At 44.1% G+C, this 26,725-nt stretch overlaps 8 non-coding genes across 8 annotated transcripts; all 8 read right to left on the reverse strand.

Annotated features, from left to right (window-relative positions):
- Positions 1–5,325: 5,325 nt before the first annotated feature.
- Positions 5,326–5,399, reverse strand: TRNAI-AAU (transfer RNA isoleucine (anticodon AAU)). The gene has a single exon. It is a non-coding gene; the product is annotated as a tRNA-Ile (tRNA).
- Positions 5,400–6,965: 1,566 nt separating this feature from the next.
- Positions 6,966–7,039, reverse strand: TRNAI-AAU (transfer RNA isoleucine (anticodon AAU)). Its single transcript has one exon. It is a non-coding gene; the product is annotated as a tRNA-Ile (tRNA).
- Positions 7,040–8,697: 1,658 nt separating this feature from the next.
- Positions 8,698–8,771, reverse strand: TRNAI-AAU (transfer RNA isoleucine (anticodon AAU)). Its single transcript has one exon. It is a non-coding gene; the product is annotated as a tRNA-Ile (tRNA).
- Positions 8,772–12,089: 3,318 nt separating this feature from the next.
- On the reverse strand, positions 12,090–12,163 carry TRNAI-AAU (transfer RNA isoleucine (anticodon AAU)). Its single transcript has one exon. It is a non-coding gene; the product is annotated as a tRNA-Ile (tRNA).
- A 3,334-nt stretch (positions 12,164–15,497) lies between these two features.
- Positions 15,498–15,571, reverse strand: TRNAI-AAU (transfer RNA isoleucine (anticodon AAU)). Its single transcript has one exon. It is a non-coding gene; the product is annotated as a tRNA-Ile (tRNA).
- Positions 15,572–20,525: 4,954 nt separating this feature from the next.
- Positions 20,526–20,599, reverse strand: TRNAI-AAU (transfer RNA isoleucine (anticodon AAU)). Its single transcript has one exon. It is a non-coding gene; the product is annotated as a tRNA-Ile (tRNA).
- A 1,642-nt stretch (positions 20,600–22,241) lies between these two features.
- TRNAI-AAU (transfer RNA isoleucine (anticodon AAU)) lies at positions 22,242–22,315 on the reverse strand. The gene has a single exon. It is a non-coding gene; the product is annotated as a tRNA-Ile (tRNA).
- A 3,326-nt stretch (positions 22,316–25,641) lies between these two features.
- Positions 25,642–25,715, reverse strand: TRNAI-AAU (transfer RNA isoleucine (anticodon AAU)). The gene has a single exon. It is a non-coding gene; the product is annotated as a tRNA-Ile (tRNA).
- Positions 25,716–26,725: the final 1,010 nt, after the last annotated feature.

Genomic DNA, 26,725 nt, shown 5'->3' on the forward strand with positions numbered 1-26,725 from the left:
GGGGTTCTCAATCGTTAGCATTACTCACGTCACTTCAGTGATAATTACTGTTTGCGCTAGCTGCTTCTTTATTCTATGCTCTCTTCTTTATTCTATGCTCTGTTCATCCGCATATTTACATTGCATATACTGTAGTACCAAGGTGATATATACTGTACCATTTGTTAAAAAAAAAAATGGAGTGGCACAGAAAGAAATCACTCTTTTTGCACACTTACAACAGGATGGATGTTGTCCCCCTCTTTTTGCGTCTATACAAAGTGCATCAACAATCCTTCCGAAAGGAATAATCCTTCAAACTAACTCGTCAGGGGTCTATAAAGAGAGACATATGTCAAATACGTGTAAAACTTTGGCCAGTACGGGGATCAAACCCGCGACCTTGGCGTTATTAGCACCACGCTCTAACCATCTGAGCTAACCGGTCATATTGGTTGGGTCACTGTGATTCGTTTTTTTCCCCCATTCCTTCCTAGGGTGCAGAGTGTTTTGGTCTGCAATCATACCACTTTTTGCCTTGATACTGTACATATGCTGAATAGTGTTTAGAATCCAGACATGTCAACTGTCTCTGATTTGGAGTCAGTGTCACTGATTTTTTGTGTATTTGGTCTCCAAGAAATGTAGCTGTTAACACAGAGAATAGTGTGTTTTCCCTGTGTTCATAGATAGGTTTTTGGCATACAGTTGCGTCATACAGTATGTAAGAACAGTTTCTTACCTAGGAAGGCAAATTTTAGACTTACGCCCCTTCACATATGGCGGATATTTGGAGGCAAATAAATGATGTACAGTAATACAACATATATATACAGTATAGATCTCATATTAAAATATGCACCATGTAACTCCCTTGAAATTCTTTTTCATTCAAATGTCATTGTAGGATACAGAAGCCCAATGCAGTCTGTGCCTGGGCATATCTATTTCTAAGTGCATCTCTCTGTCTGTGTCTCTATCTATCTTTCTGTCTCTTACAGGACAGCCAGTCTGTGTGATGATCATGATGATGATGTCACAATTCCCAATGTGTCCGTGGATACGTTGTGACAACATCACACAGGCTAGCTCACAGGTCTAGAGCTTTAGTATACAGTAGACCTGTTCAGCCATGGAGGCAGAGAGGCAGAGAGGCAGAGAGGCAGAGAGGCAGAGAGGCAGAGAGGCAGAGAGGCAGAGAGGCAGAGAGGCAGAGAGGCAGAGAGGCAGAGAGGCAGAGAGGCAGAGAGGCAGAGAGGCAGAGAGGCAGAGAGGCAGAGAGGCAGAGAGGCAGAGAGGCAGAGACATCAGTTTGTCCCTCCCATGCAAATTAAATTCCTTGAGAGCAGAGAGACAGCAGCAGCCTGTTGATAGGACAGGATTTGGAATGGTTGTGACTCTTTTTTGATCTCTCAACTTCCCTCCCACTGTCTCAGGTGCAGCCAGCGTTAAAGTGAGAGAGGAAATGGATGCGGAGGTGAACTGTTTCTGTCTCTCTTCCTGGTGAATGGGGCGGATTGAGAAAGAAAACGTGCCAGCAGATAGTTTTTATTTTTAGCCCAGAAGGATTGCAGCCAATAGGGGGCGACGTGCTGTCTGCTTGCCATGACTACATGACTACATGAGTTCATAAGTACTACATGCAGGTGGTATCTTTTCCATCCTTACAATTCAGGGGTTCTCAATCGTTAGCATTACTCACGTCACTTCAGTGATAATTACTGTTTGCGCTAGCTGCTTCTTTATTCTATGCTCTCTTCTTTATTCTATGCTCTGTTCATCCGCATATTTACATTGCATATACTGTAGTACCAAGGTGATATATACTGTACCATTTGTTAAAAAAAAAATGGAGTGGCACAGAAAGAAATCACTCTTTTTGCACACTTACAACAGGATGGATGTTGTCCCCCTCTTTTTGCGTCTATACAAAGTGCATCAACAATCCTTCCGAAAGGATAGACATAAAGAGAGACATATGTCAAATACGTGTAAAACTTTGGCCAGTACAGGGATCGAACCCGCGACCTTGGCGTTATTAGCACCACGCTCTAACCATCTGAGCTAACCGGCCATATTGGTTGGGTCACTGTGATTCGTTTTTTTCCCCCATTCCTTCCTAGGGTGCAGAGTGTTTTGGTCTGCAATCATACCACTTTTTGCCTTGATACTGTACATATGCTGAATAGTGTTTAGAATCCAGACATGTCAACTGTCTCTGATTTGGAGTCAGTGTCACTGATTTTTTGTGTATTTGGTCTCCAAGAAATGTAGCTGTTAACACAGAGAATAGTGTGTTTTCCCTGTGTTCATAGATAGGTTTTTGGCATACAGTTGCGTCATACAGTATGTAAGAACAGTTTCTTACCTAGGAAGGCAAATTTTAGACTTACGCCCCTTCACATATGGCGGATATTTGGAGGCAAATAAATGATGTACAGTAATACAACATATATATACAGTATAGATCTCATATTAAAATATGCACCATGTAACTCCCCTGAAATTCTTTTTCATTCAAATGTCATTGTAGGATACAGAAGCCCAATGCAGTCTGTGCCTGGGCATATCTATTTCTAAGTGCATCTCTCCGTCTGTGTCTCTATCTATCTTTCTGTCTCTTACAGGACAGCCAGTCTGTGTGATGATCATGATGATGATGTCACAATTCCCAATGTGTCCGTGGATACGTTGTGACAACATCACACAGGCTAGCTCACAGGTCTAGAGCTTTAGTATACAGTAGACCTGTTCAGCCATGGAGGCAGAGAGGCAGAGAGGCAGAGAGGCAGAGAGGCAGAGAGGCAGAGAGGCAGAGAGGCAGAGAGGCAGAGAGGCAGAGAGGCAGAGAGGCAGAGAGGCAGAGAGGCAGAGAGGCAGAGAGGCAGAGAGGCAGAGAGGCAGAGAGGCAGAGAGGCAGAGAGGCAGAGAGGCAGAGAGGCAGAGAGGCAGAGAGGCAGAGAGGCAGAGACATCAGTTTGTCCCTCCCATGCAAATTAAATTCCTTGAGAGCAGAGAGACAGCAGCAGCCTGTTGATAGGACAGGATTTGGAATGGTTGTGACTCTTTTTTGATCTCTCAACTTCCCTCCCACTGTCTCAGGTGCAGCCAGCGTTAAAGTGAGAGAGGAAATGGATGCGGAGGTGAACTGTTTCTGTCTCTCTTCCTGGTGAATGGGGCGGATTGAGAAAGAAAACGTGCCAGCAGATAGTTTTTATTTTTAGCCCAGAAGGATTGCAGCCAATAGGGGGCGACGTGCTGTCTGCTTGCCATGACTACATGACTACATGAGTTCATAAGTACTACATGCAGGTGGTATCTTTTCCATCCTTACAATTCAGGGGTTCTCAATCGTTAGCATTACTCACGTCACTTCAGTGATAATTACTGTTTGCGCTAGCTGCTTCTTTATTCTATGCTCTCTTCTTTATTCTATGCTCTGTTCATCCGCATATTTACATTGCATATACTGTAGTACCAAGGTGATATATACTGTACCATTTGTTAAAAAAAAAAATGGAGTGGCACAGAAAGAAATCACTCTTTTTGCACACTTACAACAGGATGGATGTTGTCCCCCTCTTTTTGCGTCTATACAAAGTGCATCAACAATCCTTCCGAAAGGAATAATCCTTCAAACTAACTCGTCAGGGGTCTATAAAGAGAGACATATGTCAAATACGTGTAAAACTTTGGCCAGTACGGGGATCAAACCCGCGACCTTGGCGTTATTAGCACCACGCTCTAACCATCTGAGCTAACCGGTCATATTGGTTGGGTCACTGTGATTCGTTTTTTTCCCCCATTCCTTCCTAGGGTGCAGAGTGTTTTGGTCTGCAATCATACCACTTTTTGCCTTGATACTGTACATATGCTGAATAGTGTTTAGAATCCAGACATGTCAACTGTCTCTGATTTGGAGTCAGTGTCACTGATTTTTTGTGTATTTGGTCTCCAAGAAATGTAGCTGTTAACACAGAGAATAGTGTGTTTTCCCTGTGTTCATAGATAGGTTTTTGGCATACAGTTGCGTCATACAGTATGTAAGAACAGTTTCTTACCTAGGAAGGCAAATTTTAGACTTACGCCCCTTCACATATGGCGGATATTTGGAGGCAAATAAATGATGTACAGTAATACAACATATATATACAGTATAGATCTCATATTAAAATATGCACCATGTAACTCCCTTGAAATTCTTTTTCATTCAAATGTCATTGTAGGATACAGAAGCCCAATGCAGTCTGTGCCTGGGCATATCTATTTCTAAGTGCATCTCTCTGTCTGTGTCTCTATCTATCTTTCTGTCTCTTACAGGACAGCCAGTCTGTGTGATGATCATGATGATGATGTCACAATTCCCAATGTGTCCGTGGATACGTTGTGACAACATCACACAGGCTAGCTCACAGGTCTAGAGCTTTAGTATACAGTAGACCTGTTCAGCCATGGAGGCAGAGAGGCAGAGAGGCAGAGAGGCAGAGAGGCAGAGAGGCAGAGAGGCAGAGAGGCAGAGAGGCAGAGAGGCAGAGAGGCAGAGAGGCAGAGAGGCAGAGAGGCAGAGAGGCAGAGAGGCAGAGAGGCAGAGAGGCAGAGAGGCAGAGAGGCAGAGAGGCAGAGACATCAGTTTGTCCCTCCCATGCAAATTAAATTCCTTGAGAGCAGAGAGACAGCAGCAGCCTGTTGATAGGACAGGATTTGGAATGGTTGTGACTCTTTTTTGATCTCTCAACTTCCCTCCCACTGTCTCAGGTGCAGCCAGCGTTAAAGTGAGAGAGGAAATGGATGCGGAGGTGAACTGTTTCTGTCTCTCTTCCTGGTGAATGGGGCGGATTGAGAAAGAAAACGTGCCAGCAGATAGTTTTTATTTTTAGCCCAGAAGGATTGCAGCCAATAGGGGGCGACGTGCTGTCTGCTTGCCATGACTACATGACTACATGAGTTCATAAGTACTACATGCAGGTGGTATCTTTTCCATCCTTACAATTCAGGGGTTCTCAATCGTTAGCATTACTCACGTCACTTCAGTGATAATTACTGTTTGCGCTAGCTGCTTTTTTATTCTATGCTCTCTTCTTTATTCTATGCTCTGTTCATCCGCATATTTACATTGCATATACTGTAGTACCAAGGTGATATATACTGTACCATTTGTTAAAAAAAAAAATGGAGTGGCACAGAAAGAAATCACTCTTTTTGCACACTTACAACAGGATGGATGTTGTCCCCCTCTTTTTGCGTCTATACAAAGTGCATCAACAATCCTTCCGAAAGGAATAATCCTTCAAACTAATTCGTCAGGGGTCTATAAAGAGAGACATATGTCAAATACATGTAAAACTTTGGCCAGTACGGGGATCGAACCCGCGACCTTGGCGTTATTAGCACCACGCTCTAACCATCTGAGCTAACCGGCCATATTGGTTGGGTCACTGTGATTCGTTTTTTTCCCCCATTCCTTCCTAGGGTGCAGAGTGTTTTGGTCTGCAATCATACCACTTTTTGCCTTGATACTGTACATATGCTGAATAGTGTTTAGAATCCAGACATGTCAACTGTCTCTGATTTGGAGTCAGTGTCACTGATTTTTTGTGTATTTGGTCTCCAAGAAATGTAGCTGTTAACACAGAGAATAGTGTGTTTTCCCTGTGTTCATAGATAGGTTTTTGGCATACAGTTGCGTCATACAGTATGTAAGAACAGTTTCTTACCTAAGAAGGCAAATTTTAGACTTACACCCCTTCACATATGGCGGATATTTGGAGGCAAATAAATGATGTACAGTAATACAACATATATATACAGTATAGATCTCATATTAAAATATGCACCATGTAACTCCACTGAAATTCTTTTTCATTCAAATGTCATTGTAGGATACAGAAGCCCAATGCAGTCTGTGCCTTGGCATATCTATTTCTAAGTGCATCTCTCTGTCTGTGTCTCTATCTATCTTTCTGTCTCTTACAGGACAGCCAGTCTGTGTGATGATCATGATGATGATGTCACAATTCCCAATGTGTCCGTGGATACGTTGTGACAACATCACACAGGCTAGCTCACAGGTCTAGAGCTTTAGTATACAGTAGACCTGTTCAGCCATGGAGGCAGAGAGGCAGAGAGGCAGAGAGGCAGAGAGGCAGAGAGGCAGAGAGGCAGAGAGGCAGAGAGGCAGAGAGGCAGAGAGGCAGAGAGGCAGAGAGGCAGAGAGGCAGAGAGGCAGAGAGGCAGAGAGGCAGAGAGGCAGAGACATCAGTTTGTCCCTCCCATGCAAATTAAATTCCTTGAGAGCAGAGAGACAGCAGCAGCCTGTTGATAGGACAGGATTTGGAATGGTTGTGACTCTTTTTTGATCTCTCAACTTCCCTCCCACTGTCTCAGGTGCAGCCAGCGTTAAAGTGAGCGAGGAAATGAATGAGGAAATGGATGCGGAGGTGAACTGTTTCTGTCTCTCTTCCTGGTGAATGGGGCGGATTGAGAAAGAAAACGTGCCAGCAGATAGTTTTTATTTTTAGCCCAGAAGGATTGCAGCCAATAGGGGGCGACGTGCTGTCTGCTTGCCATGACTACATGACTACATGAGTTCATAAGTACTACATGCAGGTGGTATCTTTTCCATCCTTACAATTCAGGGGTTGTCAATCGTTAGCATTACTCAAGTCACTTCAGTGATAATTACTGTTTGCGCTAGCTGCTTCTTTATTCTATGCTCTCTTCTTTATTCTATGCTCTGTTCATCCGCATATTTACATTGCATATACTGTAGTACCAAGGTGATATATACTGTACCATTTGTTAAAAAAAAAATGGAGTGGCACAGAAAGAAATCACTCTTTTTGCACACTTACAACAGGATGGATGTTGTCCCCCTCTTTTTGCGTCTATACAAAGTGCATCAACAATCCTTCCGAAAGGAATAATCCTTCAAACTAACTCGTCAGGGGTCTATAAAGAGAGACATATGTCAAATACGTGTAAAACTTTGGCCAGTACGGGGATCGAACCCGCGACCTTGGCGTTATTAGCACCACGCTCTAACCATCTGAGCTAACCGGCCATATTGGTTGGGTCACTGTGATTCGTTTTTTTCCCCCATTCCTTCCTAGGGTGCAGAGTGTTTTGGTCTGCAATCATACCACTTTTTGCCTTGATACTGTACATATGCTGAATAGTGTTTAGAATCCAGACATGTCAACTGTCTCTGATTTGGAGTCAGTGTCACTGATTTTTTGTGTATTTGGTCTCCAAGAAATGTAGCTGTTAACACAGAGAATAGTGTGTTTTCCCTGTGTTCATAGATAGGTTTTTGGCATACAGTTGCGTCATACAGTATGTAAGAACAGTTTCTTACCTAGGAAGGCAAATTTTAGACTTACGCCCCTTCACATATGGCGGATATTTGGAGGCAAATAAATGATGTACAGTAATACAACATATATATACAGTATAGATCTCATATTAAAATATGCACCATGTAACTCCCCTGAAATTCTTTTTCATTCAAATGTCATTGTAGGATACAGAAGCCCAATGCAGTCTGTGCCTGGGCATATCTATTTCTAAGTGCATCTCTCCGTCTGTGTCTCTATCTATCTTTCTGTCTCTTACAGGACAGCCAGTCTGTGTGATGATCATGATGATGATGTCACAATTCCCAATGTGTCCGTGGATACGTTGTGACAACATCACACAGGCTAGCTCACAGGTCTAGAGCTTTAGTATACAGTAGACCTGTTCAGCCATGGAGGCAGAGAGGCAGAGAGGCAGAGAGGCAGAGAGGCAGAGAGGCAGAGAGGCAGAGAGGCAGAGAGGCAGAGAGGCAGAGAGGCAGAGAGGCAGAGAGGCAGAGAGGCAGAGAGGCAGAGAGGCAGAGAGGCAGAGAGGCAGAGAGGCAGAGAGGCAGAGAGGCAGAGAGGCAGAGAGGCAGAGAGGCAGAGAGGCAGAGAGGCAGAGAGGCAGAGAGGCAGAGAGGCAGAGAGGCAGAGAGGCAGAGACATCAGTTTGTCCCTCCCATGCAAATTAAATTCCTTGAGAGCAGAGAGACAGCAGCAGCCTGTTGATAGGACAGGATTTGGAATGGTTGTGACTCTTTTTTGATCTCTCAACTTCCCTCCCACTGTCTCAGGTGCAGCCAGCGTTAAAGTGAGAGAGGAAATGGATGCGGAGGTGAACTGTTTCTGTCTCTCTTCCTGGTGAATGGGGCGGATTGAGAAAGAAAACGTGCCAGCAGATAGTTTTTATTTTTAGCCCAGAAGGATTGCAGCCAATAGGGGGCGACGTGCTGTCTGCTTGCCATGACTACATGACTACATGAGTTCATAAGTACTACATGCAGGTGGTATCTTTTCCATCCTTACAATTCAGGGGTTCTCAATCGTTAGCATTACTCACGTCACTTCAGTGATAATTACTGTTTGCGCTAGCTGCTTCTTTATTCTATGCTCTCTTCTTTATTCTATGCTCTGTTCATCCGCATATTTACATTGCATATACTGTAGTACCAAGGTGATATATACTGTACCATTTGTTAAAAAAAAAATGGAGTGGCACAGAAAGAAATCACTCTTTTTGCACACTTACAACAGGATGGATGTTGTCCCCCTCTTTTTGCGTCTATACAAAGTGCATCAACAATCCTTCCGAAAGGAATAATCCTTCAAACTAACTCGTCAGGGGTCTATAAAGAGAGACATATGTCAAATACATGTAAAACTTTGGCCAGTACGGGGATCGAACCCGCGACCTTGGCGTTATTAGCACCACGCTCTAACCATCTGAGCTAACCGGCCATATTGGTTGGGTCACTGTGATTCGTTTTTTTCCCCCATTCCTTCCTAGGGTGCAGAGTGTTTTGGTCTGCAATCATACCACTTTTTGCCTTGATACTGTACATATGCTGAATAGTGTTTAGAATCCAGACATGTCAACTGTCTCTGATTTGGAGTCAGTGTCACTGATTTTTTGTGTATTTGGTCTCCAAGAAATGTAGCTGTTAACACAGAGAATAGTGTGTTTTCCCTGTGTTCATAGATAGGTTTTTGGCATACAGTTGCGTCATACAGTATGTAAGAACAGTTTCTTACCTAAGAAGGCAAATTTTAGACTTACACCCCTTCACATATGGCGGATATTTGGAGGCAAATAAATGATGTACAGTAATACAACATATATATACAGTATAGATCTCATATTAAAATATGCACCATGTAACTCCCCTGAAATTCTTTTTCATTCAAATGTCATTGTAGGATACAGAAGCCCAATGCAGTCTGTGCCTGGGCATATCTATTTCTAAGTGCATCTCTCCGTCTGTGTCTCTATCTATCTTTCTGTCTCTTACAGGACAGCCAGTCTGTGTGATGATCATGATGATGATGTCACAATTCCCAATGTGTCCGTGGATACGTTGTGACAACATCACACAGGCTAGCTCACAGGTCTAGAGCTTTAGTATACAGTAGACCTGTTCAGCCATGGAGGCAGAGAGGCAGAGAGGCAGAGAGGCAGAGAGGCAGGGAGGCAGAGAGGCAGAGAGGCAGAGAGGCAGAGAGGCAGAGAGGCAGAGAGGCAGAGAGGCAGAGAGGCAGAGAGGCAGAGAGGCAGAGAGGCAGAGAGGCAGAGAGGCAGAGAGGCAGAGAGGCAGAGAGGCAGAGAGGCAGAGAGGCAGAGAGGCAGAGAGGCAGAGAGGCAGAGAGGCAGAGAGGCAGAGAGGCAGAGACATCAGTTTGTCCCTCCCATGCAAATTAAATTCCTTGAGAGCAGAGAGACAGCAGCAGCCTGTTGATAGGACAGGATTTGGAATGGTTGTGACTCTTTTTTGATCTCTCAACTTCCCTCCCACTGTCTCAGGTGCAGCCAGCGTTAAAGTGAGAGAGGAAATGGATGCGGAGGTGAACTGTTTCTGTCTCTCTTCCTGGTGAATGGGGCGGATTGAGAAAGAAAACGTGCCAGCAGATAGTTTTTATTTTTAGCCCAGAAGGATTGCAGCCAATAGGGGGCGACGTGCTGTCTGCTTGCCATGACTACATGACTACATGAGTTCATAAGTACTACATGCAGGTGGTATCTTTTCCATCCTTACAATTCAGGGGTTCTCAATCGTTAGCATTACTCACGTCACTTCAGTGATAATTACTGTTTGCGCTAGCTGCTTTTTTATTCTATGCTCTCTTCTTTATTCTATGCTCTGTTCATCCGCATATTTACATTGCATATACTGTAGTACCAAGGTGATATATACTGTACCATTTGTTAAAAAAAAAATGGAGTGGCACAGAAAGAAATCACTCTTTTTGCACACTTACAACAGGATGGATGTTGTCCCCCTCTTTTTGCGTCTATACAAAGTGCATCAACAATCCTTCCGAAAGGAATAATCCTTCAAACTAACTCGTCAGGGGTCTATAAAGAGAGACATATGTCAAATACATGTAAAACTTTGGCCAGTATGGGGATCGAACCCGCGACCTTGGCGTTATTAGCACCACGCTCTAACCATCTGAGCTAACCGGCCATATTGGTTGGGTCACTGTGATTCGTTTTTTTCCCCCATTCCTTCCTAGGGTGCAGAGTGTTTTGGTCTGCAATCATACCACTTTTTGCCTTGATACTGTACATATGCTGAATAGTGTTTAGAATCCAGACATGTCAACTGTCTCTGATTTGGAGTCAGTGTCACTGATTTTTTGTGTATTTGGTCTCCAAGAAATGTAGCTGTTAACACAGAGAATAGTGTGTTTTCCCTGTGTTCATAGATAGGTTTTTGGCATACAGTTGCGTCATACAGTATGTAAGAACAGTTTCTTACCTAGGAAGGCAAATTTTAGACTTACGCCCCTTCACATATGGCGGATATTTGGAGGCAAATAAATGATGTACAGTAATACAACATATATATACAGTATAGATCTCATATTAAAATATGCACCATGTAACTCCACTGAAATTCTTTTTCATTCAAATGTCATTGTAGGATACAGAAGCCCAATGCAGTCTGTGCCTTGGCATATCTATTTCTAAGTGCATCTCTCTGTCTGTGTCTCTATCTATCTTTCTGTCTCTTACAGGACAGCCAGTCTGTGTGATGATCATGATGATGATGTCACAATTCCCAATGTGTCCGTGGATACGTTGTGACAACATCACACAGGCTAGCTCACAGGTCTAGAGCTTTAGTATACAGTAGACCTGTTCAGCCATGGAGGCAGAGAGGCAGAGAGGCAGAGAGGCAGAGAGGCAGAGAGGCAGAGAGGCAGAGAGGCAGAGAGGCAGAGAGGCAGAGAGGCAGAGAGGCAGAGAGGCAGAGAGGCAGAGAGGCAGAGAGGCAGAGAGGCAGAGAGGCAGAGAGGCAGAGAGGCAGAGAGGCAGAGAGGCAGAGAGGCAGAGACATCAGTTTGTCCCTCCCATGCAAATTAAATTCCTTGAGAGCAGAGAGACAGCAGCAGCCTGTTGATAGGACAGGATTTGGAATGGTTGTGACTCTTTTTTGATCTCTCAACTTCCCTCCCACTGTCTCAGGTGCAGCCAGCGTTAAAGTGAGAGAGGAAATGGATGCGGAGGTGAACTGTTTCTGTCTCTCTTCCTGGTGAATGGGGCGGATTGAGAAAGAAAACGTGCCAGCAGATAGTTTTTATTTTTAGCCCAGAAGGATTGCAGCCAATAGGGGGCGACGTGCTGTCTGCTTGCCATGACTACATGACTACATGAGTTCATAAGTACTACATGCAGGTGGTATCTTTTCCATCCTTACAATTCAGGGGTTCTCAATCGTTAGCATTACTCACGTCACTTCAGTGATAATTACTGTTTGCGCTAGCTGCTTCTTTATTCTATGCTCTCTTCTTTATTCTATGCTCTGTTCATCCGCATATTTACATTGCATATACTGTAGTACCAAGGTGATATATACTGTACCATTTGTTAAAAAAAAAATGGAGTGGCACAGAAAGAAATCACTCTTTTTGCACACTTACAACAGGATGGATGTTGTCCCCCTCTTTTTGCGTCTATACAAAGTGCATCAACAATCCTTCCGAAAGGAATAATCCTTCAAACTAACTCGTCAGGGGTCTATAAAGAGAGACATATGTCAAATACATGTAAAACTTTGGCCAGTACGGGGATCGAACCCGCGACCTTGGCGTTATTAGCACCACGCTCTAACCATCTGAGCTAACCGGCCATATTGGTTGGGTCACTGTGATTCGTTTTTTTCCCCCATTCCTTCCTAGGGTGCAGAGTGTTTTGGTCTGCAATCATACCACTTTTTGCCTTGATACTGTACATATGCTGAATAGTGTTTAGAATCCAGACATGTCAACTGTCTCTGATTTGGAGTCAGTGTCACTGATTTTTTGTGTATTTGGTCTCCAAGAAATGTAGCTGTTAACACAGAGAATAGTGTGTTTTCCCTGTGTTCATAGATAGGTTTTTGGCATACAGTTGCGTCATACAGTATGTAAGAACAGTTTCTTACCTAAGAAGGCAAATTTTAGACTTACACCCCTTCACATATGGCGGATATTTGGAGGCAAATAAATGATGTACAGTAATACAACATATATATACAGTATAGATCTCATATTAAAATATGCACCATGTAACTCCCCTGAAATTCTTTTTCATTCAAATGTCATTGTAGGATACAGAAGCCCAATGCAGTCTGTGCCTGGGCATATCTATTTCTAAGTGCATCTCTCCGTCTGTGTCTCTATCTATCTTTCTGTCTCTTACAGGACAGCCAGTCTGTGTGATGATCATGATGATGATGTCACAATTCCCAATGTGTCCGTGGATACGTTGTGACAACATCACACAGGCTAGCTCACAGGTCTAGAGCTTTAGTATACAGTAGACCTGTTCAGCCATGGAGGCAGAGAGGCAGAGAGGCAGAGAGGCAGAGAGGCAGAGAGGCAGGGAGGCAGAGAGGCAGAGAGGCAGAGAGGCAGAGAGGCAGAGAGGCAGAGAGGCAGAGAGGCAGAGAGGCAGAGAGGCAGAGAGGCAGAGAGGCAGAGAGGCAGAGAGGCAGAGAGGCAGAGAGGCAGAGAGGCAGAGAGGCAGAGAGGCAGAGAGGCAGAGAGGCAGAGACATCAGTTTGTCCCTCCCATGCAAATTAAATTCCTTGAGAGCAGAGAGACAGCAGCAGCCTGTTGATAGGACAGGATTTGGAATGGTTGTGACTCTTTTTTGATCTCTCAACTTCCCTCCCACTGTCTCAGGTGCAGCCAGCGTTAAAGTGAGAGAGGAAATGGATGCGGAGGTGAACTGTTTCTGTCTCTCTTCCTGGTGAATGGGGCGGATTGAGAAAGAAAACGTGCCAGCAGATAGTTTTTATTTTTAACCCAGAAGGATTGCAGCCAATAGGGGGCGACGTGCTGTCTGCTTGCCATGACTACATGACTACATGAGTTCATAAGTACTACATGCAGGTGGTATCTTTTCCATCCTTACAATTCAGGGGTTCTCAATCGTTAGCATTACTCACGTCACTTCAGTGATAATTACTGTTTGCGCTAGCTGCTTTTTTATTCTATGCTCTCTTCTTTATTCTATGCTCTGTTCATCCGCATATTTACATTGCATATACTGTAGTACCAAGGTGATATATACTGTACCATTTGTTAAAAAAAAAATGGAGTGGCACAGAAAGAAATCACTCTTTTTGCACACTTACAACAGGATGGATGTTGTCCCCCTCTTTTTGCGTCTATACAAAGTGCATCAACAATCCTTCCGAAAGGAATAATCCTTCAAACTAACTCGTCAGGGGTCTATAAAGAGAGACATATGTCAAATACATGTAAAACTTTGGCCAGTATGGGGATCGAACCCGCGACCTTGGCGTTATTAGCACCACGCTCTAACCATCTGAGCTAACCGGCCATATTGGTTGGGTCACTGTGATTCGTTTTTTTCCCCCATTCCTTCCTAGGGTGCAGAGTGTTTTGGTCTGCAATCATACCACTTTTTGCCTTGATACTGTACATATGCTGAATAGTGTTTAGAATCCAGACATGTCAACTGTCTCTGATTTGGAGTCAGTGTCACTGATTTTTTGTGTATTTGGTCTCCAAGAAATGTAGCTGTTAACACAGAGAATAGTGTGTTTTCCCTGTGTTCATAGATAGGTTTTTGGCATACAGTTGCGTCATACAGTATGTAAGAACAGTTTCTTACCTAGGAAGGCAAATTTTAGACTTACGCCCCTTCACATATGGCGGATATTTGGAGGCAAATAAATGATGTACAGTAATACAACATATATATACAGTATAGATCTCATATTAAAATATGCACCATGTAACTCCACTGAAATTCTTTTTCATTCAAATGTCATTGTAGGATACAGAAGCCCAATGCAGTCTGTGCCTTGGCATATCTATTTCTAAGTGCATCTCTCTGTCTGTGTCTCTATCTATCTTTCTGTCTCTTACAGGACAGCCAGTCTGTGTGATGATCATGATGATGATGTCACAATTCCCAATGTGTCCGTGGATACGTTGTGACAACATCACACAGGCTAGCTCACAGGTCTAGAGCTTTAGTATACAGTAGACCTGTTCAGCCATGGAGGCAGAGAGGCAGAGAGGCAGAGAGGCAGAGAGGCAGAGAGGCAGAGAGGCAGAGAGGCAGAGAGGCAGAGAGGCAGAGAGGCAGAGAGGCAGAGAGGCAGAGAGGCAGAGAGGCAGAGAGGCAGAGAGGCAGAGAGGCAGAGAGGCAGAGAGGCAGAGAGGCAGAGAGGCAGAGAGGCAGAGAGGCAGAGAGGCAGAGAGGCAGAGAGGCAGAGAGGCAGAGACATCAGTTTGTCCCTCCCATGCAAATTAAATTCCTTGAGAGCAGAGAGACAGCAGCAGCCTGTTGATAGGACAGGATTTGGAATGGTTGTGACTCTTTTTTGATCTCTCAACTTCCCTCCCACTGTCTCAGGTGCAGCCAGCGTTAAAGTGAGAGAGGAAATGGATGCGGAGGTGAACTGTTTCTGTCTCTCTTCCTGGTGAATGGGGCGGATTGAGAAAGAAAACGTGCCAGCAGATAGTTTTTATTTTTAGCCCAGAAGGATTGCAGCCAATAGGGGGCGACGTGCTGTCTGCTTGCCATGACTACATGACTACATGAGTTCATAAGTACTACATGCAGGTGGTATCTTTTCCATCCTTACAATTCAGGGCTTCTCAATCGTTAGCATTACTCACGTCACTTCAGTGATAATTACTGTTTGCGCTAGCTGCTTCTTTATTCTATGCTCTCTTCTTTATTCTATGCTCTGTTCATCCGCATATTTACATTGCATATACTGTAGTACCAAGGTGATATATACTGTACCATTTGTTAAAAAAAAAATGGAGTGGCACAGAAAGAAATCACTCTTTTTGCACACTTACAACAGGATGGATGTTGTCCCCCTCTTTTTGCGTCTATACAAAGTGCATCAACAATCCTTCCGAAAGGAATAATCCTTCAAACTAACTCGTCAGGGGTCTATAAAGAGAGACATATGTCAAATACATGTAAAACTTTGGCCAGTACGGGGATCGAACCCGCGACCTTGGCGTTATTAGCACCACGCTCTAACCATCTGAGCTAACCGGCCATATTGGTTGGGTCACTGTGATTCGTTTTTTTCCCCCATTCCTTCCTAGGGTGCAGAGTGTTTTGGTCTGCAATCATACCACTTTTTGCCTTGATACTGTACATATGCTGAATAGTGTTTAGAATCCAGACATGTCAACTGTCTCTGATTTGGAGTCAGTGTCACTGATTTTTTGTGTATTTGGTCTCCAAGAAATGTAGCTGTTAACACAGAGAATAGTGTGTTTTCCCTGTGTTCATAGATAGGTTTTTGGCATACAGTTGCGTCATACAGTATGTAAGAACAGTTTCTTACCTAAGAAGGCAAATTTTAGACTTACACCCCTTCACATATGGCGGATATTTGGAGGCAAATAAATGATGTACAGTAATACAACATATATATACAGTATAGATCTCATATTAAAATATGCACCATGTAACTCCCCTGAAATTCTTTTTCATTCAAATGTCATTGTAGGATACAGAAGCCCAATGCAGTCTGTGCCTGGGCATATCTATTTCTAAGTGCATCTCTCCGTCTGTGTCTCTATCTATCTTTCTGTCTCTTACAGGACAGCCAGTCTGTGTGATGATCATGATGATGATGTCACAATTCCCAATGTGTCCGTGGATACGTTGTGACAACATCACACAGGCTAGCTCACAGGTCTAGAGCTTTAGTATACAGTAGACCTGTTCAGCCATGGAGGCAGAGAGGCAGAGAGGCAGAGAGGCAGAGAGGCAGAGAGGCAGGGAGGCAGAGAGGCAGAGAGGCAGAGAGGCAGAGAGGCAGAGAGGCAGAGAGGCAGAGAGGCAGAGAGGCAGAGAGGCAGAGAGGCAGAGAGGCAGAGAGGCAGAGAGGCAGAGAGGCAGAGAGGCAGAGAGGCAGAGAGGCAGAGACATCAGTTTGTCCCTCCCATGCAAATTAAATTCCTTGAGAGCAGAGAGACAGCAGCAGCCTGTTGATAGGACAGGATTTGGAATGGTTGTGACTCTTTTTTGATCTCTCAACTTCCCTCCCACTGTCTCAGGTGCAGCCAGCGTTAAAGTGAGAGAGGAAATGGATGCGGAGGTGAACTGTTTCTGTCTCTCTTCCTGGTGAATGGGGCGGATTGAGAAAGAAAACGTGCCAGCAGATAGTTTTTATTTTTAACCCAGAAGGATTGCAGCCAATAGGGGGCGACGTGCTGTCTGCTTGCCATGACTACATGACTACATGAGTTCATAAGTACTACATGCAGGTGGTATCTTTTCCATCCTTACAATTCAGGGGTTCTCAATCGTTAGCATTACTCACGTCACTTCAGTGATAATTACTGTTTGCGCTAGCTGCTTTTTTATTCTATGCTCTCTTCTTTATTCTATGCTCTGTTCATCCGCATATTTACATTGCATATACTGTAGTACCAAGGTGATATATACTGTACCATTTGTTAAAAAAAAAATGGAGTGGCACAGAAAGAAATCACTCTTTTTGCACACTTACAACAGGATGGATGTTGTCCCCCTCTTTTTGCGTCTATACAAAGTGCATCAACAATCCTTCCGAAAGGAATAATCCTTCAAACTAACTCGTCAGGGGTCTATAAAGAGAGACATATGTCAAATACATGTAAAACTTTGGCCAGTATGGGGATCGAACCCGCGACCTTGGCGTTATTAGCACCACGCTCTAACCATCTGAGCTAACCGGCCATATTGGTTGGGTCACTGTGATTCGTTTTTTTCCCCCATTCCTTCCTAGGGTGCAGAGTGTTTTGGTCTGCAATCATACCACTTTTTGCCTTGATACTGTACATATGCTGAATAGTGTTTAGAATCCAGACATGTCAACTGTCTCTGATTTGGAGTCAGTGTCACTGATTTTTTGTGTATTTGGTCTCCAAGAAATGTAGCTGTTAACACAGAGAATAGTGTGTTTTCCCTGTGTTCATAGATAGGTTTTTGGCATACAGTTGCGTCATACAGTATGTAAGAACAGTTTCTTACCTAAGAAGGCAAATTTTAGACTTACACCCCTTCACATATGGCGGATATTTGGAGGCAAATAAATGATGTACAGTAATACAACATATATATACAGTATAGATCTCATATTAAAATATGCACCATGTAACTCCACTGAAATTCTTTTTCATTCAAATGTCATTGTAGGATACAGAAGCCCAATGCAGTCTGTGCCTGGGCATATCTATTTCTAAGTGCATCTCTCTGTCTGTGTCTCTATCTATCTTTCTGTCTCTTACAGGACAGCCAGTCTGTGTGATGATCATGATGATGATGTCACAATTCCCAATGTGTCCGTGGATACGTTGTGACAACATCACACAGGCTAGCTCACAGGTCTAGAGCTTTAGTATACAGTAGACCTGTTCAGCCATGGAGGCAGAGAGGCAGAGAGGCAGAGAGGCAGAGAGGCAGAGAGGCAGAGAGGCAGAGAGGCAGAGAGGCAGAGAGGCAGAGAGGCAGAGAGGCAGAGAGGCAGAGAGGCAGAGAGGCAGAGAGGCAGAGAGGCAGAGAGGCAGAGAGGCAGAGAGGCAGAGAGGCAGAGAGGCAGAGAGGCAGAGAGGCAGAGACATCAGTTTGTCCCTCCCATGCAAATTAAATTCCTTGAGAGCAGAGAGACAGCAGCAGCCTGTTGATAGGACAGGATTTGGAATGGTTGTGACTCTTTTTTGATCTCTCAACTTCCCTCCCACTGTCTCAGGTGCAGCCAGCGTTAAAGTGAGAGAGGAAATGGATGCGGAGGTGAACTGTTTCTGTCTCTCTTCCTGGTGAATGGGGCGGATTGAGAAAGAAAACGTGCCAGCAGATAGTTTTTATTTTTAGCCCAGAAAGATTGCAGCCAATAGGGGGCGACGTGCTGTCTGCTTGCCATGACTACATGACTACATGAGTTCATAAGTACTACATGCAGGTGGTATCTTTTCCATCCTTACAATTCAGGGGTTCTCAATCGTTAGCATTACTCACGTCACTTCAGTGATAATTACTGTTTGCGCTAGCTGCTTTTTTATTCTATGCTCTCTTCTTTATTCTATGCTCTGTTCATCCGCATATTTACATTGCATATACTGTAGTACCAAGGTGATATATACTGTACCATTTGTTAAAAAAAAAATGGAGTGGCACAGAAAGAAATCACTCTTTTTGCACACTTACAACAGGATGGATGTTGTCCCCCTCTTTTTGCGTCTATACAAAGTGCATCAACAATCCTTCCGAAAGGAATAATCCTTCAAACTAACTCGTCAGGGGTCTATAAAGAGAGACATATGTCAAATACATGTAAAACTTTGGCCAGTATGGGGATCGAACCCGCGACCTTGGCGTTATTAGCACCACGCTCTAACCATCTGAGCTAACCGGCCATATTGGTTGGGTCACTGTGATTCGTTTTTTTCCCCCATTCCTTCCTAGGGTGCAGAGTGTTTTGGTCTGCAATCATACCACTTTTTGCCTTGATACTGTACATATGCTGAATAGTGTTTAGAATCCAGACATGTCAACTGTCTCTGATTTGGAGTCAGTGTCACTGATTTTTTGTGTATTTGGTCTCCAAGAAATGTAGCTGTTAACACAGAGAATAGTGTGTTTTCCCTGTGTTCATAGATAGGTTTTTGGCATACAGTTGCGTCATACAGTATGTAAGAACAGTTTCTTACCTAAGAAGGCAAATTTTAGACTTACACCCCTTCACATATGGCGGATATTTGGAGGCAAATAAATGATGTACAGTAATACAACATATATATACAGTATAGATCTCATATTAAAATATGCACCATGTAACTCCACTGAAATTCTTTTTCATTCAAATGTCATTGTAGGATACAGAAGCCCAATGCAGTCTGTGCCTGGGCATATCTATTTCTAAGTGCATCTCTCTGTCTGTGTCTCTATCTATCTTTCTGTCTCTTACAGGACAGCCAGTCTGTGTGATGATCATGATGATGATGTCACAATTCCCAATGTGTCCGTGGATACGTTGTGACAACATCACACAGGCTAGCTCACAGGTCTAGAGCTTTAGTATACAGTAGACCTGTTCAGCCATGGAGGCAGAGAGGCAGAGAGGCAGAGAGGCAGAGAGGCAGAGAGGCAGAGAGGCAGAGAGGCAGAGAGGCAGAGAGGCAGAGAGGCAGAGAGGCAGAGAGGCAGAGAGGCAGAGAGGCAGAGAGGCAGAGAGGCAGAGAGGCAGAGAGGCAGAGAGGCAGAGAGGCAGAGAGGCAGAGAGGCAGAGAGGCAGAGACATCAGTTTGTCCCTCCCATGCAAATTAAATTCCTTGAGAGCAGAGAGACAGCAGCAGCCTGTTGATAGGACAGGATTTGGAATGGTTGTGACTCTTTTTTGATCTCTCAACTTCCCTCCCACTGTCTCAGGTGCAGCCAGCGTTAAAGTGAGAGAGGAAATGGATGCGGAGGTGAACTGTTTCTGTCTCTCTTCCTGGTGAATGGGGCGGATTGAGAAAGAAAACGTGCCAGCAGATAGTTTTTATTTTTAGCCCAGAAAGATTGCAGCCAATAGGGGGCGACGTGCTGTCTGCTTGCCATGACTACATGACTACATGAGTTCATAAGTACTACATGCAGGTGGTATCTTTTCCATCCTTACAATTCAGGGGTTCTCAATCGTTAGCATTACTCACGTCACTTCAGTGATAATTACTGTTTGCGCTAGCTGCTTTTTTATTCTATGCTCTCTTCTTTATTCTATGCTCTGTTCATCCGCATATTTACATTGCATATACTGTAGTACCAAGGTGATATATACTGTACCATTTGTTAAAAAAAAAATGGAGTGGCACAGAAAGAAATCACTCTTTTTGCACACTTACAACAGGATGGATGTTGTCCCCCTCTTTTTGCGTCTATACAAAGTGCATCAACAATCCTTCCGAAAGGAATAATCCTTCAAACTAACTCGTCAGGGGTCTATAAAGAGAGACATATGTCAAATACATGTAAAACTTTGGCCAGTACGGGGATCGAACCCGCGACCTTGGCGTTATTAGCACCACGCTCTAACCATCTGAGCTAACCGGCCATATTGGTTGGGTCACTGTGATTCGTTTTTTTCCCCCATTCCTTCCTAGGGTGCAGAGTGTTTTGGTCTGCAATCATACCACTTTTTGCCTTGATACTGTACATATGCTGAATAGTGTTTAGAATCCAGACATGTCAACTGTCTCTGATTTGGAGTCAGTGTCACTGATTTTTAGTGTATTTGGTCTCCAAGAAATGTAGCTGTTAACACAGAGAATAGTGTGTTTTCCCTGTGTTCATAGATAGGTTTTTGGCATACAGTTGCGTCATACAGTATGTAAGAACAGTTTCTTACCTAAGAAGGCAAATTTTAGACTTACACCCCTTCACATATGGCGGATATTTGGAGGCAAATAAATGATGTACAGTAATACAACATATATATACAGTATAGATCTCATATTAAAATATGCACCATGTAACTCCACTGAAATTCTTTTTCATTCAAATGTCATTGTAGGATACAGAAGCCCAATGCAGTCTGTGCCTGGGCATATCTATTTCTAAGTGCATCTCTCTGTCTGTGTCTCTATCTATCTTTCTGTCTCTTACAGGACAGCCAGTCTGTGTGATGATCATGATGATGATGTCACAATTCCCAATGTGTCCGTGGATACGTTGTGACAACATCACACAGGCTAGCTCACAGGTCTAGAGCTTTAGTATACAGTAGACCTGTTCAGCCATGGAGGCAGAGAGGCAGAGAGGCAGAGAGGCAGAGAGGCAGAGAGGCAGAGAGGCAGAGAGGCAGAGAGGCAGAGAGGCAGAGAGGCAGAGAGGCAGAGAGGCAGAGAGGCAGAGAGGCAGAGAGGCAGAGAGGCAGAGAGGCAGAGAGGCAGAGAGGCAGAGAGGCAGAGAGGCAGAGAGGCAGAGAGGCAGAGAGGCAGAGAGGCAGAGAGGCAGAGAGGCAGAGAGGCAGAGACATCAGTTTGTCCCTCCCATGCAAATTAAATTCCTTGAGAGCAGAGAGACAGCAGCAGCCTGTTGATAGGACAGGATTTGGAATGGTTGTGACTCTTTTTTGATCTCTCAACTTCCCTCCCACTGTCTCAGGTGCAGCCAGCGTTAAAGTGAGAGAGGAAATGGATGCGGAGGTGAACTGTTTCTGTCTCTCTTCCTGGTGAATGGGGCGGATTGAGAAAGAAAACGTGCCAGCAGATAGTTTTTATTTTTAGCCCAGAAAGATTGCAGCCAATAGGGGGCGACGTGCTGTCTGCTTGCCATGACTACATGACTACATGAGTTCATAAGTACTACATGCAGGTGGTATCTTTTCCATCCTTACAATTCAGGGGTTCTCAATCGTTAGCATTACTCACGTCACTTCAGTGATAATTACTGTTTGCGCTAGCTGCTTTTTTATTCTATGCTCTCTTCTTTATTCTATGCTCTGTTCATCCGCATATTTACATTGCATATACTGTAGTACCAAGGTGATATATACTGTACCATTTGTTAAAAAAAATATGGAGTGGCACAGAAAGAAATCACTCTTTTTGCACACTTACAACAGGATGGATGTTGTCCCCCTCTTTTTGCGTCTATACAAAGTGCATCAACAATCCTTCCGAAAGGAATAATCCTTCAAACTAACTCGTCAGGGGTCTATAAAGAGAGACATATGTCAAATACATGTAAAACTTTGGCCAGTACGGGGATCGAACCCGCGACCTTGGCGTTATTAGCACCACGCTCTAACCATCTGAGCTAACCGGCCATATTGGTTGGGTCACTGTGATTCGTTTTTTTCCCCCATTCCTTCCTAGGGTGCAGAGTGTTTTGGTCTGCAATCATACCACTTTTTGCCTTGATACTGTACATATGCTGAATAGTGTTTAGAATCCAGACATGTCAACTGTCTCTGATTTGGAGTCAGTGTCACTGATTTTTAGTGTATTTGGTCTCCAAGAAATGTAGCTGTTAACACAGAGAATAGTGTGTTTTCCCTGTGTTCATAGATAGGTTTTTGGCATACAGTTGCGTCATACAGTATGTAAGAACAGTTTCTTACCTAAGAAGGCAAATTTTAGACTTACACCCCTTCACATATGGCGGATATTTGGAGGCAAATAAATGATGTACAGTAATACAACATATATATACAGTATAGATCTCATATTAAAATATGCACCATGTAACTCCACTGAAATTCTTTTTCATTCAAATGTCATTGTAGGATACAGAAGCCCAATGCAGTCTGTGCCTTGGCATATCTATTTCTAAGTGCATCTCTCTGTCTGTGTCTCTATCTATCTTTCTGTCTCTTACAGGACAGCCAGTCTGTGTGATGATCATGATGATGATGTCACAATTCCCAATGTGTCCGTGGATACGTTGTGACAACATCACACAGGCTAGCTCACAGGTCTAGAGCTTTAGTATACAGTAGACCTGTTCAGCCATGGAGGCAGAGAGGCAGAGAGGCAGAGAGGCAGAGAGGCAGAGAGGCAGAGAGGCAGAGAGGCAGAGAGGCAGAGAGGCAGAGAGGCAGAGAGGCAGAGAGGCAGAGAGGCAGAGAGGCAGAGAGGCAGAGAGGCAGAGAGGCAGAGAGGCAGAGAGGCAGAGAGGCAGAGAGGCAGAGAGGCAGAGAGGCAGAGAGGCAGAGAGGCAGAGAGGCAGAGAGGCAGAGACATCAGTTTGTCCCTCCCATGCAAATTAAATTCCTTGAGAGCAGAGAGACAGCAGCAGCCTGTTGATAGGACAGGATTTGGAATGGTTGTGACTCTTTTTTGATCTCTCAACTTCCCTCCCACTGTCTCAGGTGCAGCCAGCGTTAAAGTGAGAGAGGAAATGGATGCGGAGGTGAACTGTTTCTGTCTCTCTTCCTGGTGAATGGGGCGGATTGAGAAAGAAAACGTGCCAGCAGATAGTTTTTATTTTTAGCCCAGAAAGATTGCAGCCAATAGGGGGCGACGTGCTGTCTGCTTGCCATGACTACATGACTACATGAGTTCATAAGTACTACATGCAGGTGGTATCTTTTCCATCCTTACAATTCAGGGGTTCTCAATCGTTAGCATTACTCACGTCACTTCAGTGATAATTACTGTTTGCGCTAGCTGCTTTTTTATTCTATGCTCTCTTCTTTATTCTATGCTCTGTTCATCCGCATATTTACATTGCATATACTGTAGTACCAAGGTGATATATACTGTACCATTTGTTAAAAAAAAAATGGAGTGGCACAGAAAGAAATCACTCTTTTTGCACACTTACAACAGGATGGATGTTGTCCCCCTCTTTTTGCGTCTATACAAAGTGCATCAACAATCCTTCCGAAAGGAATAATCCTTCAAACTAACTCGTCAGGGGTCTATAAAGAGAGACATATGTCAAATACATGTAAAACTTTGGCCAGTATGGGGATCGAACCCGCGACCTTGGCGTTATTAGCACCACGCTCTAACCATCTGAGCTAACCGGCCATATTGGTTGGGTCACTGTGATTCGTTTTTTTCCCCCATTCCTTCCTAGGGTGCAGAGTGTTTTGGTCTGCAATCATACCACTTTTTGCCTTGATACTGTACATATGCTGAATAGTGTTTAGAATCCAGACATGTCAACTGTCTCTGATTTGGAGTCAGTGTCACTGATTTTTTGTGTATTTGGTCTCCAAGAAATGTAGCTGTTAACACAGAGAATAGTGTGTTTTCCCTGTGTTCATAGATAGGTTTTTGGCATACAGTTGCGTCATACAGTATGTAAGAACAGTTTCTTACCTAAGAAGGCAAATTTTAGACTTACACCCCTTCACATATGGCGGATATTTGGAGGCAAATAAATGATGTACAGTAATACAACATATATATACAGTATAGATCTCATATTAAAATATGCACCATGTAACTCCACTGAAATTCTTTTTCATTCAAATGTCATTGTAGGATACAGAAGCCCAATGCAGTCTGTGCCTGGGCATATCTATTTCTAAGTGCATCTCTCTGTCTGTGTCTCTATCTATCTTTCTGTCTCTTACAGGACAGCCAGTCTGTGTGATGATCATGATGATGATGTCACAATTCCCAATGTGTCCGTGGATACGTTGTGACAACATCACACAGGCTAGCTCACAGGTCTAGAGCTTTAGTATACAGTAGACCTGTTCAGCCATGGAGGCAGAGAGGCAGAGAGGCAGAGAGGCAGAGAGGCAGAGAGGCAGAGAGGCAGAGAGGCAGAGAGGCAGAGAGGCAGAGAGGCAGAGAGGCAGAGAGGCAGAGAGGCAGAGAGGCAGAGAGGCAGAGAGGCAGAGAGGCAGAGAGGCAGAGAGGCAGAGAGGCAGAGAGGCAGAGAGGCAGAGAGGCAGAGAGGCAGAGAGGCAGAGACATCAGTTTGTCCCTCCCATGCAAATTAAATTCCTTGAGAGCAGAGAGACAGCAGCAGCCTGTTGATAGGACAGGATTTGGAATGGTTGTGACTCTTTTTTGATCTCTCAACTTCCCTCCCACTGTCTCAGGTGCAGCCAGCGTTAAAGTGAGAGAGGAAATGGATGCGGAGGTGAACTGTTTCTGTCTCTCTTCCTGGTGAATGGGGCGGATTGAGAAAGAAAACGTGCCAGCAGATAGTTTTTATTTTTAGCCCAGAAAGATTGCAGCCAATAGGGGGCGACGTGCTGTCTGCTTGCCATGACTACATGACTACATGAGTTCATAAGTACTACATGCAGGTGGTATCTTTTCCATCCTTACAATTCAGGGGTTCTCAATCGTTAGCATTACTCACGTCACTTCAGTGATAATTACTGTTTGCGCTAGCTGCTTCTTTATTCTATGCTCTCTTCTTTATTCTATGCTCTGTTCATCCGCATATTTACATTGCATATACTGTAGTACCAAGGTGATATATACTGTACCATTTGTTAAAAAAAAAATGGAGTGGCACAGAAAGAAATCACTCTTTTTGCACACTTACAACAGGATGGATGTTGTCCCCCTCTTTTTGCGTCTATACAAAGTGCATCAACAATCCTTCCGAAAGGAATAATCCTTCAAACTAACTCGTCAGGGGTCTATAAAGAGAGACATATGTCAAATACGTGTAAAACTTTGGCCAGTACGGGGATCGAACCCGCGACCTTGGCGTTATTAGCACCACGCTCTAACCATCTGAGCTAACCGGCCATATTGGTTGGGTCACTGTGATTCGTTTTTTTCCCCCATTCCTTCCTAGGGTGCAGAGTGTTTTGGTCTGCAATCATACCACTTTTTGCCTTGATACTGTACATATGCTGAATAGTGTTTAGAATCCAGACATGTCAACTGTCTCTGATTTGGAGTCAGTGTCACTGATTTTTTGTGTATTTGGTCTCCAAGAAATGTAGCTGTTAACACAGAGAATAGTGTGTTTTCCCTGTGTTCATAGATAGGTTTTTGGCATACAGTTGCGTCATACAGTATGTAAGAACAGTTTCTTACCTAAGAAGGCAAATTTTAGACTTACACCCCTTCACATATGGCGGATATTTGGAGGCAAATAAATGATGTACAGTAATACAACATATATATACAGTATAGATCTCATATTAAAATATGCACCATGTAACTCCCCTGAAATTCTTTTTCATTCAAATGTCATTGTAGGATACAGAAGCCCAATGCAGTCTGTGCCTGGGCATATCTATTTCTAAGTGCATCTCTCCGTCTGTGTCTCTATCTATCTTTCTGTCTCTTACAGGACAGCCAGTCTGTGTGATGATCATGATGATGATGTCACAATTCCCAATGTGTCCGTGGATACGTTGTGACAACATCACACAGGCTAGCTCACAGGTCTAGAGCTTTAGTATACAGTAGACCTGTTCAGCCATGGAGGCAGAGAGGCAGAGAGGCAGAGAGGCAGAGAGGCAGAGAGGCAGGGAGGCAGAGAGGCAGAGAGGCAGAGAGGCAGAGAGGCAGAGAGGCAGAGAGGCAGAGAGGCAGAGAGGCAGAGAGGCAGAGAGGCAGAGAGGCAGAGAGGCAGAGAGGCAGAGAGGCAGAGAGGCAGAGAGGCAGAGAGGCAGAGAGGCAGAGAGGCAGAGAGGCAGAGAGGCAGAGAGGCAGAGAGGCAGAGAGGCAGAGAGGCAGAGACATCAGTTTGTCCCTCCCATGCAAATTAAATTCCTTGAGAGCAGAGAGACAGCAGCAGCCTGTTG

This window comes from Ascaphus truei, chromosome 12, assembly GCF_040206685.1.
Source record: "Ascaphus truei isolate aAscTru1 chromosome 12, aAscTru1.hap1, whole genome shotgun sequence".
NCBI classification, from domain to species: Eukaryota; Metazoa; Chordata; class Amphibia; order Anura; family Ascaphidae; genus Ascaphus; species Ascaphus truei.